Source organism: Bufo gargarizans, chromosome 3, assembly GCF_014858855.1.
Source record: "Bufo gargarizans isolate SCDJY-AF-19 chromosome 3, ASM1485885v1, whole genome shotgun sequence".
NCBI lineage: Eukaryota > Metazoa > Chordata > Amphibia > Anura > Bufonidae > Bufo > Bufo gargarizans.
In genome coordinates this window covers 349,862,308-349,875,927 of record NC_058082.1, presented here as the reverse complement: position 1 = coordinate 349,875,927, position 13,620 = coordinate 349,862,308, and positions in this window count along the sequence as shown.

Sequence of the window (13,620 nt, the reverse complement as noted above, 5' to 3'; positions counted from 1 at the left end):
GATCAGGGGTTAATAAGTGACAGGGGAGGGGTGTAGTGTAGTGTGGTGCTTGGTGCTACTTATTACAGAGCTGCCTGTGTCCTCTGGTGGTCGATCCAAGCAAAAGGGACCACCAGAGGACCAGGTAGCAGGTATATTAGACGCTGTTATCAAAACAGCGTCTAATATACCTGTTAGGGGTAAAAAAAATCACATCTACAGCCTGCCAGCGAACAATCGCCCCTGGTAGGCTGTAGATCAGCTCGCTTACCTGCAGTTCCTGTGAACGTGCGCGCCTGTGTGCGCGCGTTCACAGGAAGTCTCACGTCTCGCGAGATGACGCACCAATGCGTGACTCTGCCTGAGACAGCCGCCTCCGGACTGCGATCCTGCGTTAGGTGATCCGGAGGCGGTTAAGAATATTTTTACCACCAAAACTTTTCAGAGACTCAAAAGTCCTTTTAACCCCCTCCCGACCGCTGAACGCACAGATGTGTCCGGGAGGCGGTCGATTCATTCCTCCTGGACGCATCCGTGCGTCATCTCGCGAGACGCGAGATTTCGGACTGAGCTGGCCCGCGCATGCGCATCGCGGGCCGGCAAATGAATGAGCATAATTTCGTCACCAGCCTGCCAGCCAATGATCGTGGCTGGCGGGCTGGCGATTTTTAAAATGTCAAATCAGAAGCCATCTAACACATCATATTAGTAAATATGATGTGTTAAATGGCTTCCCTGCTCCTCTGCTGGTCCTTTTGGTCGGTTGGTTCCAGCAGAGGAGCAGGCTTCACAGTGAGTAGCACCAAACACCACACATAGCTCCAGATCACACCCCTGCACCCCACTAGTGAAAGGGAAAAAAGTGATCAGTGTAAACTGTCACTTTTTTTTTTTTCACTGGTATTGACTGTTAGGTTTTAGGATAGTTTAGGCCCCTTGGTTAGGTAGTTTAGCAATCGTTTAGCGCCCAGCCCACCGCACCGCAGTCACTTATTCGCTAATTAGCGTATCGCTAATCAGCATTTGTACTTTTATAGTATCTGTAAGTGATCAAAAATGATCACGGTCAGATCTATAATAGTATTAGTGTCACCTTAGTTCGCCCTCCACCCAAAACGCAGTGTTTGCCCAATCAGGCCTGATCGGTCGCTCACACGTGCGTTCACCCACGCCCGCCCTGCCGCAGTGACCCAAATTTTTTTATTTTTGATCACTGCACAATCACTTTACAAGCGCTGCGGCGATAAAAAAAATCAGTTTTGATATTTTTTATCAGCTGCAGCGGCCTCCGGTACTTCGCTAGCCTCCCATTTGTAAGACAGGCTTGCTTTTTTTCTTGGGTAGTCTCAGGGAATACCCCTAAATTTAGTAGTCCAAATGTCAAACAGGGGGTATTCTTCTGAAGAGGCCTACAGGCTTCTGACCCAGTCGGATGAGGAATGGGAACCCTCATCTGATGAAACTAGCGGGTCAGAATATGAACCTGTAGAAAGCAGTGGCAGTCTGATCCAAAGTTCAAACAAGGAGGTTGAGGTCCCTGATAGCACCAGGTGTACCCGGCCCTGTGTCGCTAGACCACAGGTTGTGCAGGATCCGCTTCAAGGGCAGCAGAGTAGGGCTGGCGCTGTCGGATTACGTGGTGAGGCATACACCAGCAGCGCAGCCCATCCTGGACCTAGTGCCAGCACTGCCGTACAACATGGTGAAGTGGCGAGCACCAGAAGGGCAGTTGAAGCTGGTACGGTGGCACGTGCAGTAGTTACCCCGTCGCAGCCACCACACAGACAGGCCTGTAGAGCCCCTAGAATCCCTGAGGTGCTAGCAAACCCTGATTGGCAGTCCCCAACTTCAGCCGCACCTGTAGTTCCCCCTTTCACTGCCCAGTCTGGAGTTCGGGTTGAGACAGCTCAGATCAGTTCGGCCCTGGGATTTTTTGAGCTGTTCTTGACTGCGGAGCTCTTGGACTTAGTTGTGACAGAAACAAATCGGTATGCCACTCAATTTATATCCGCCAACCCAGGAAGCTTTTATGCCCAGCCTTTCCGGTGGAAACCAGTCCAAGTTTCCGAAATTAAAAATTTTCTGGGCCTTCTCCTCAACATGGGTCTAACCAAAAAGCATGAATTGCGGTCATATTGGTCCACTAACCCAATTCATCACATGCCCATGTTCTCTTCTGCTATGTCCAGGGCACGATTTGAGACCATCCTGCGTTTCCTGCACTTTAGCAACAACACCACCTCCCATCCCAGAGGCCACCCAGCTTTTAACCGGCTCCACAAAATTCGGCCCCTCATAGACCACTTCAACCAGAAATTTGCAGATTTGTATACCCCTGAGCAAAACATCTGCGTAGACGAGTCCCTAATACATTTACCAGGCGCCTTGGCTTTAAACAATACATCCCAAGCAAGCGCGCCCGGTATGGGGTCATATTGTATAAGCTCTGTGAAAGGGCCACAGGCTATACCCACAAATTTCGGATCTATGAGGGTAAAGATCAGACCCTGGAGCCGGTCGGTTGCCCTGACTACCTGGAGAGCAGTGGGAAGACAGTCTGGGAATTGGTGTCACCCTTATTTGTTAAGGGGTACCATCTTTATGTGGACAATTTCTACACAAGTGTGGCCCTATTCAGGCATTTGTTCCTAGAACAGATTGGCTGCTGTGGCACCACGCGAACTAGTCACGCGGGCTTCCCCCAACGGCTCGTTACCACCCGTCTTGCCATGGGGGAGAGGGCTGCCTTGTGTAACCAAGAACTGCTCGCGGTGAAATGGAGAGACAAGCATGACATTTACATGCTCTCCTCCATTCACGCAGACACGACAATCCAAATTGAGCGAGCAACCAGTGTCATTGAAAAGCCCCTCTCAGTCCACGACTTTTAACCTTCACATGGGAGGGGTGGACTTCAATGACCAGATGTTGGCTCCCTATTTAGTTTCCCGATGCACCAGACGCTGGTATAAGAAGGTGTCTGTATATTTGATTCAATTGGCTGCATATAATAGTTTTGTTCTCTACAGTAAGGCTGGGAGAACAGGATCCTTCCTCAAATTTCAGGAAGAGATCATCGAGAACCTCCTGTATCCAGGAGGTTCCGTGGCCCCATCCACCAGTGTCATTAGCCGTCTACACGAGCGACATTTCTCCAATGTCGTTGCTGGTACCTCAACCCAACCGTCACCCCGAAAAAGATGTTGTGTCTGTAGCAGGAGTGGAATAAGGCGTGACACCCGCCATTTCTATCCTGACTGCCCTGACCACCCTGCCCTATGCTTAGGGGAGTGTTTCCGGAAGTACCACACACAGGTACACTTAGCATAGGGATCACATCTCACAGGACAGGCACACAGGGCTATTAGGGCCCATTCACACAGAGCTGCTGCAAACCTCTCCTTTCACCTGGGACAAAGTGCATAATGCACTTCGCCACATCTTTGGGCGATTTGCGCTTTGCACATTGTCCCATGGGGAAGGAGAGGTTTGTCCTATAAAGGTAAAAAACAAACAAACAAAAAAAAACACCAGTAAGCAAAAAAGTTAACGTTCAGTTCCAAAAGTTAAATAAAGTTTATCTGTTATTATAAAGTTAATAAAATTTATTGCGTTGCGGCCTGTTTTTTTTTTTTTTTTTTTTACCTTCCAGGCGGACCAACCGATCGACTAGCTGCAGCACTGATGTGCATTCTGACAGAAGCCTTGTGCTGCTGTCAGATTACACAAAGGTCGGTGTATACGGCGCTGCAAGACGAGATTTCTCCTCTGTAGTAAAAGATACATTTGCCGAGGCATATTAGCTAAATAGGCGGCGGTGTTCATATGCTTTGGCAAACACTTTGTATATAAAAATAAAAAAATAAAAATCTATTGATGTGAATGGAGAAATCGGGTTTGCCAGGGCATACGAGCTAAGTGGGTATGGATGTTGGGCGGAGCTCCTATGTCCTGGCAGACGCCTTTCCCCTCCTTTTTCTTTTTTTTTGGCAGAGATTTTTTCATCCACATTGATCGATGTGAATGAAGAAATCTGTGCCGTTCATTTTTTTCTTTCAGCCCAGAGGCTGAACGAAAAAAAAATAAATCTCATTACCTGTATGCTCAATATAAGGAGAATAGCAGAAACTCCTAATGCTGGCCATACATGTAATGATTGCGGAGACCCTCTAATGCCAGGGCAGTACAAACACCCCACAAATGACCCCATTTTGGAAAGAAGACACCCCAAGGTATTCGCTGAGGGGCATATTGAGTCCATGAAAGATTTAAATTTTTGTCCCAAGTTAGCGGAAAGTGAGACTTTGTGAGAAAAAAACAAAACAATTTCCGCTAACTTATGCCAAAAAAAAATAAAAAATTCTATGAACTCGCCAGGCCCCTCATTGAATACCTTAGGGTGTCTTCTTTCCAAAATGGGGTCACATGTGGGGTATTTATACTGCCCTGGCTTTTTAGGGGCCCTAAAGCGTGAGAAGAAGTCTGGGATCCAAATGTCTAAAAATGTCCTCCTAAAAGGAATTTGGGCACCTTTGCGCATCTAGGCTGCAAAAAAGTGTCACACATGTGGTATCGCCGTACTAAGGAAAAGTTGGGGAATGTGTTTTTGGGTGTCATTTTACATATACCCATGCTGTGTGAGATAAATATCTTGGTCAAATGCCACCTTTGTATAAAAAAATGGGAAAAGTTGTCTTTTGCCGAGATATTTCTCTCAACCAGCATGGGTATATGTAAAATGACACACCAAAACACATTCCCCAACTTCTCTTGAGTACGGAGATACCACATGTGTGATACTTTTTTGCAGCCTAGGTGGGCAAATGGGCCCACATTCCAAAGAGCACCTTTCGGATTTCACAGGGCATTTTTTACAGATTTTGATTTCAAACTACTTCTCACACATCTGGGCCCCTAAAATGCCAGGGCAGTATAACTACCCCACAAGTGACCCCATTTTGGAAAGAAGACACCCGAAGGTATTCCGTGAGGGGCATGGCGAGTTCCTAGAATTTTTTTTTTTTTTGTCACAAGTTAGCAGAAAATTATTATTTTTAATTTTTTTTATTTTTTTCTTACAAAGTCTCATATTCCACTAACTTGTGACAAAAAATAAAAACTTCCATGAACTCACTATGCCCATCATGAAATACCTTGGGATGTCTTATTTCCAAAATGGGGTCACTTGTGAGGTAGTTATACTGCCCTGGCATTTTAGGGACCCAAATGCTTGCGAAGTAGTTTGCAATCAAAATCTGAAAAAAATGGCCTGTGAAATCCGAAAGATGCTCTTTGGAATGTGGGCCCCTTTGCCCACCTAGGCTGCAAAAAAGTGTCACACATGTGGTATTGCCGTACTCAGGAGAAGTTGGGGAATGTGTTTTGGGGTGTCATTTTACATATACCCATGCTGGGTGAGATAAATATCTTGGTCAAATGCCAACTTTGCATAAAAAAATGGGAAAACTTGTCTTTTGCCAAGATATTTCTCTCACCCAGCATGGGAATATGTAAAATGACACCCCACAACACATTGCCCTACTTCTTCTGAGTACGGCAATACCAGATGTGTGACACTTTTTTGCAGCCTATGTGGGCAAAGGGGCCCACATTCCAAAGAGCACCTTTTGGATTTCACAGGCCATTTTTTACACATTTTGATTGCAAACGCATTTGGGCCCCTAAAATGCCAGGGCAGTATAACTACCCCACAAGTGACCCCATTTTGGAAATAAGACACCCCAAGGTATTTCCTGATGGGCATAGTGAGTTCATGGAAGTTTTTATTTTTTGTCACAAGTTAGTGGAATATGAGACTTTGTAAGAAAAAAAAATCATCATTTTCCGCTAACTTGTGACAAAAAAAGAAAAGTTCTATGAACTCACTATGCCCATCAGCGAATACCTTAGGGTGTCTTCTTTCCGAAATGGGGTAATTTGTGGGTTTTTTCTACTGTCTGGGCATTGTAGAACCTCAGGAAACATGACAGGTGCTCAGAAAGTCAGAGCTGCTTCAAAAAGCGGAAATTCACATTTTTGTACCATAGTTTGTAAACGCTATAACTTTTAACCAAACCATTTTTTTTTTCCCAAACAATTTTTTTAATCAAAGACATGTAGAACAATAAATTTAGCAAAAAAATTATATATGGATGTAGTTTTTAAAAAAAAATTGCAACTGAAAGTGAAAAATGTCATTTTTTTGCAAAAATGTCATTAAATTTTGATTAATAACAAAAAAAGTAAAAATGTCAGCAGCAATGAAATACCACCAAATGAAAGCTCTATTAGTGAGAAGAAAAGGAGGTAAAATTCATTTGGGTGGTAAGTTGCAGGACCGAGCAATAAACAGTGAAAGTGTAGTGCAGAAGTGTAAAAAGTGGCCTGGTCATTAAGGGTGTTTCAGCTAGGGGGGCTGAAGTGGTTAAACAACACATTTAAAGTGCCTTTGTTAATCCGCTTTCCTCTGGTGGAGTTGACTCAAGAAGTCATGGTCAATCCAGGCCTTGTTCATTTTTATATGAGTCAACCTGTCAGCATTTTTAGTTCACAGGCAGATACGCTTATCTGTTATAATGCCACCAGCAGCACTAAATACTTGCTCAGACAAAACACTTGTGGCAGAGCAGGCCAGCACCTTCAAGGAGTAGAGCGCCAGTTTGTGCCGCGTGTCCAGCTTAGATACCAGCTGAGGGATCACTGAGAACGCTGACACGGTCTGCTATGTGCTCCTTCACCATCTTCCAAAATGATTCCCTCCTTGTGACACTAGGCTGTGCATCAGGGTGAGGGTGCTGGCGGGGTGTCATGAAACTGTCCCAGGCCTTGGAGAGTGTTGCATTGCCTCTGTCGGAACTGTTGTATGTTCCCCTTGTCTCCCCTCCTCGGTTGCCCAAGTAACTACCGACTCTGCCGCCAGCATTGTCAGATGGAAAATCTTGAAGCAATTTTTCAACAAGTACCTTCTGGTTTTGCACCGTTTTGCTCATCCTCTCCACCTAAGGAATGAGAAGTTCTCTTTGTAGCGGGGGTCGAGTAGGGTGAACACCCAGTAATCCGTGTTGTCTAAAATGCGTATAACGCGTGGTTCGCGGGAAAGGCAGCCTAACATGAAGTCAGCCATGTGTGTCAGAGTATAAACAGGCAAGATTTCGCTGTCGTCATCAGGAGGATCACTCTCAATGTCCTTAAACTCTTCTTTCTCTTCTGTTCACCCACTCTGAACAGATGGAATTTAGACTTCTATGGGTACTACCCTCTGTAGTGGAGGCAACCGTCTCCTGCTCCTCCTCCTCTTCATTGTCCAATTTGCGCTGTCTCCTTCCCCCATTTCATCCTCTTCCACATGCAATGCGTTGTCCTTAATTTTGTGCAGCGAGCGTTTGAGTAGACACAGAATTGGGATGGTTATGCTGATAATAGCGTTAACGCAGCTCACCATCTGTGTTGATTCCTCAAAGTTTCTTGAAACCTCACAGAGGTCAGACATTCATGCCCACTCCTCGCTTCTGATTAACGGAAGTTGACTGGAAAGGCGACGACCATGTTGAAGCTGGTATTCCACTACTTCCCTCTGCTGCTCACAAAGCCTGGCCAACATGTGGAACGTGGAGTGCACATCACACAATAGCCGATGAGCTGGAAAGTTAAAGCATTGCTGCAGCATTGATAGACAAGCTGAACCTGTAGATGACTTGCGAAAATGTGCACACACGTGGTGCACCTTCACCAGTAGCTAAGGCAAATTGGGGTAGGTTTTCAGAAACCGCTGAACCACTAAGTTTAAGACATGGGCTAGGCATGGCATGTGTGTGAGCTTGCCGGCCAAAGCCGCCACCAAGTTAAGGCTATTATCACACACAACCATCCCTGGTTGTAGGTTGAGTGGCGAGAGCCACAGCTCAGTCTGGTCTCTTATCCCCTGCCACAGCTCTGCGGCAGTGTGCTGCTTGTCCCTTAAGCATATCAGCTTCAGCACGGCCTGTTAACGCTTCCCCACTGCAGTGCTACACTGGTTCCAGCTACCGGCTGATGGCTGACTAGTGCTGCGGCTGATGGCTGACTAGTGTTGCACGTGGATAATTCGAAGGTGGAAGTGGAGGAGGAGGTGGAGGAGAAGTGGGGTTTGGAGCCACTAATGTAGGTGCTGGCGGAAACCCTGATGGAATTAGGGCCCGCAATCCTCGGCGTCTGTAGCACCTGTGCCATCTAAGGGTACGGCTTTCTCCCTGCCTCCACAATGTTAACCCAGTGTTCCATCAGGGAAATGTAAGATCCCTGGCCAAATACACTTGACCGTGGTTAAGTGAACGTTCCCAGTAACTGCATTGGTCAGGGCGCATGTGACGTTTCGGGACACATGTTGGTGTAAGGCTGGCACAGCACACCTTGAAAAATAGTGGCGGCTGGGGACTGCATAAAGCGGGACGGCCGCCAACATCAGGCTGCGGAAGGCCTCAGTATCCACTAGCTTAAATGGCAACATTTCCAGGGTCAGTAATTTTGAAAGGTGTGCATTTAGTGCTATGGCCTGTGGGTGGGTGGCTGGGTATTTGAATTGCGTTAAAATGCCTTTGCTGGGACAGGGAAGTGGATGTGGTCACTGATGGTGCTTGCGAAGATCCAGGTGCAGGGCAGGAGGCATTCTTGCCTGCGCCTTCAAAAGGCAATTGGCCAGCACGTACCATAGGGGAAGAGGAGGCAATGGTGTGACCCGCAGACACAGATTGTGGACCCAGGCATTCATCCCACTTATTAAGGTGCTTAGATGCCATGTAGAGGATAATGCTGGTGGTGATGAGGTTGCTAGTGTTCATGCTTCGGCTCATTTTGGTGTGGCACAGGTTGCAAATAGTGATGAGCAGCAGGGGTCATATTCAAATTTGCGATATTTTGTGAATATTTTGTAGAATATTCGTCGAATATTCGCAAATTTGAATATTCGTTATATTCTACGATTTTTTTTACTCAAAAAATCTTCAAGGTAATGATCGTGTAATATGCAAATTTTTGTAATGAAAATTTTTATTGCAAATTTTTCAACTTACAACTATTAGAAAAAGATGATTATAGCACTATATTAGCTAAATTGCTCTATATTCGTTTTTGTTTTTATTCGAATATTTGCTATATTGCTATAACTTAGTTTTTTCGAATATTCGTAATATTCTAAAACAAGAATATATAGCAATATAGCGAATATTCGAATAAAAAACAAATATAGAGAAATTTAGCTAATATAGTGCTATAATCTTCTTTGTCTAATAGTTGTAATTTTTTTCTCATCTGAAGATCAGATTGGAAAAAAATTACAACTATTAAAAAAAAAGATTATAGCACTATATTAGCTAAATTGCTCTATATTAGTTTTTTTTCCGAATATTCGCTATATTTCTATAACTTCGTTTTTTTGAATATTCGTAATATTCTAAAACAAGAATATATAGCAATATAGTGAATATTCAGAAAAAAAACTAAGGTCAAGGACAATACATGTCCTTTATGGCCCACTGGGTAAATGTGGTTCCTGCCCAGCCAAACCAGCAACTTGGCCAGGTGACGCCGCTTCCGCCTCAATGTTCTCACGCCGTTGGTCCTGCATTAATGTCTGCCTCTTCCTCCTCATCCTCCACCTTGTCCTCAGTCTCCACTGCAGGGACAATTCACCAGGATACCACATGTGCAGGGCACAGCAGTGTCATGCTGTTCTGCACCTAGTTTGCCTGGGCGAACAGAGTCATACAGGGGAGGAACTGCTCCGCGTTCTTCATGAAGAAATTTTATACTGTATTTCTCCACAACAACTGAAAATCGGAACCATAGTGACCGACAACGGGAAGAACATGGTGTTGTCCCTGAATCAAGGATGGCTAAGTCATGCGCACGTGTTCAATCTGGTTGTCAAGCATTTCCTGAAGTCTTCCATCCATCTGCAAGGCATCCTAAAAGTGGGCAGGAATATTTGCATGCACTTTAGCCTTTCTACACCGCCAAGCACACCCTCCTTGAGCTGCAGCGGCAGAATGGTGTTCCATAACATAGACTAATATGCAACATTTTCACCCATTTGAATTCCACCCTTCATATGTGGGACCGACTGCATGAACAGAGAAAGGCCATAAACGATTTCTTGATATTACAGGCAGACAGAGGTACTCCCCTGTATAACTTCGATATTAGCCAGTGGCAGCCCATGCTTGACACCTGCCGTTTGCTCGTGCCTTTTGAGGAGGCCACTTTATTTGTCAGTCGCCAGGACTACAGGATGAACAATGTCATTCCACTGATTCAGATTCTAGAAAAGATGCTGGTAAATCTGGCTGGTCAGGGGACTGGAAACATGGCACCTACATCTGACGGCCACATGAGCCCTGTGGGGGCAGAACTGGAGGAGGAGGACATTGGAGCACAAGCAATTTGTACCGAAATGGGTTGTTTTTCTACATGGGTGACAGGAGAGGAGGAGTAGCCGGAGGAGTAAAAGGGAGATGAGGAAGACGAGGCAGATGACTCAGACAGACCATGGCAGTATGCAGTGGAGATGGAGTCATGGAGTCCTTCTGATTCACTTGCGCAAATGGCCCGATGCATGCTCACTTGCTCACTTTCAGCAGAGGGATGACTACTAGCTCTCCACCATGTTAGACCCTCACATAAAGTGGCCTGGGACAACTGTGACTCCAATGTGGTGGTACAGCCTGAAGCAGCAACTGCTGCATCGCCCAGTGGCACACACCCAATTTTAGGCAGTCAGGGCTCCACCACCTCAGCCGAAGGGAGCTGTCCGTCCTTCCCATCATCTGCTTGCGTAGGGACAGCCAAATTGTCACCATTCTATGTAGTCAGTTTGCCACTGCCTATCTGCAACATCGTCCATCCTCTCGCAGGTATGACCGGCGGGGCCCTCTGTGTTCACATTCTACTGCCATGGATGCTGGTTGGGGGAGGTTGCAGGAGCAGTACCAGCTTTATTAGCAGCAGCCTGAGTCTAGAGTCGCTCATAATCAGCTTTCTTCACCCTTCACCCGCATAGTAAAGAAACTACTCACCAGCAGCTAGACATAGTTCAGAACCTGAACCAGCAGGTGGTGGCAAACTTGGAGTGAAGATCGGCTGGACTACTGGGTAGCCAAACTGGATTTGAGGCTGCAACTAGCCTAGTTTGCCCTGAAAAAGCTGTCCTGCCCAGCCAGTAGTGTGGCATGAGAGGGAGTATTTAGTGTGGCGGGGGGCACAGTTACCCCAAGGAAAACTCTCCTGTCTAAAATGTGGAGAGACTGACCTTTGTCAAGATGAATCAGGCGTGGATCAGCCAGGATTTCCACCCACTAATGCCTGATACATCAGATTAGATCATCCATGCTGCCTCAAGCTTGACAAAAGATTTCTTCAGGATACCTGCCTCAGCTACTTTTCTGATGCTGCCACCCACCTGATGCCACACATCTGATGCCAAGTGCTCCTTCTTACACCCACCAGCATCAGCGGGTACTGTTAGTGCCACCCACCTCCCCACTCTGTCACCGGGTCACTCTGGGGCCTCTTGATGCTGCTGCCACCTTCACACTATATCACCTTGCCACTCTGTGGTCTCTTGATGCTGCTTCCACCTCCACACTATGTTACCTTGCCCCTCTGTGGTCTCCTGATGCTGCTTCCACATTCACACTATGTTACCTTGCCCCTCTGTGATCTCCTGATGCTGCTGCTACCTCAACACTATGTCACCTTGCCACTCTGTAGCCTCCTCATGCTGCTGCCATCTCCACACTCTGTCATTGTGCCACTTTGTGGTCTCCTGATGCTGCTGCCACCTCCAGACTATGTCACCTTGCCACTCTGTGGTCTCCTGACGCTGCTGCTGCTACCTCAACACTATAGTACTGAAGTAAACCCACAGGGGGGGGACACACATTACATATAATAACTTTATTAAATAACAAATAATTACAAGCAAATAATACATTAATTAATAAAATATAGCAGCAATGCAAGTGAGCACTGCGACAAGCAGCTCACCTGCTGTACCAAAGAAAACCAGTTCCCCACAGCCGCAAATGGTCAATTCAATTGTAAATGAAAGAGCAATAATAGCTATATCATCCCAAGGTAACTCCAGCATCCACCCAAAATGCCATGTTTGTGATACTCCGCCATAGGGCTCAATCATAGGCCCCAACTGTGGATACACAAATGAATAAAGGCAAACAAGAAATATAATGCTAGGAATACCATGGTAATCTGCCAGTGAAGGGATCGGACCTCTGGACAGCAGGGACCACACCCCAATGCACGTTTCGTTACCGCTTTCTCAAGGGACCTCCACACTATGTCACCTTGCCACTTTGTGGTCTCCTGATGCTGCTGCTGTTACCTCAACACTATGTCACTGGGCCACTCTGTGGCCTCCTCATGCTGCTGCTGCCACCTTCACACTCTGTCATTGTGCCACTCTGTGGCCTTCTCATGCTGCTGCTGCTGCTACCTCCACACTATGCCACCTCTCCACTCTGTGGTTTCCTGGTGCTGCTGCCACCTCCACATTATGTCATTGGGCCACTCTGCAAACTTCTCATGCTGTTCCCACCCTCCCCACTTTATGACAGGGCCACTATTTTGCCTTTTTGGCCTAGTTGATATTATCATTTATTTGATCCTTCTTCTGATCTGTGAGAAGGAAGTTAAAATGAGACACACAACGGATCCTGTCTGTGTAGCAGCTGTAAGGCCTATATGGTCCCATCAGAATTGGTTTATTATTTGGTATCCAAAAGCAGGAATGGGTACAAAACACAGAAGACATGAACATTTTCCATTAACGTGTCATCTCTGTTGCTGCAAGGCACAGTGTTCTCTGCAGCCAGGAAATAGCTGATTTTTTTAAACGTGATTCACCACTATTTAATTTGAATCGAATCAAATATTTTGGGAAAATTCGGTCAACCGACCAAATCGAATTTTTGAGAAATTCGCTCATCTCTTATCACAGCTTTTTGATGTTATTAATATGTTTTTTAAATCAAGACAATAAAACCGTGAAGATTTTAGCTAGTGTTGGCTGGTCCTTTCTTTTCATAGAGTGAAATTTTTGTGGTAGTGGAGTTTGTGCATATTTTTACTGAAATTCAATGGTTAAAGAAAATAATAGGCTATTATACTATTCATCAAATACATTTTGAAATTTTGAGAATCCAAGGACAATATTGTCTTTTATTAACATTCAATTTACTGTACCCATCAATGCCAAAATCTCGGCATCACAACAATACTCTAAGAAACAGCAAGCCATCAAAATAAAGACAGCGGATACAAAATTAAGCAACACGCTTAGTAGCTTCTATGGGTTACAGCTACAAATCCTGTCTTGCCCCCGACACCTTTCTTTTTAAATGAAGGTTCCACTCAGATGCTTGCCAAGTTATGCAGGAAGGAAGGCACAGCTCAGCGGAGGCATGAGGAATTCATTCAGAGATGACGGCTATTAACGATATGACTCGCTTGAATGGATGAATACAAAACAAACTGGTAATCTGGAACAATTACTCGCAGCTCCTATTCACTGAGCCTTTTGTGTATGTAATAAAACAGATGCAAATAAGAATATAGAAATGCATTCGACAGGCAGGACAATGAAAGGTCACT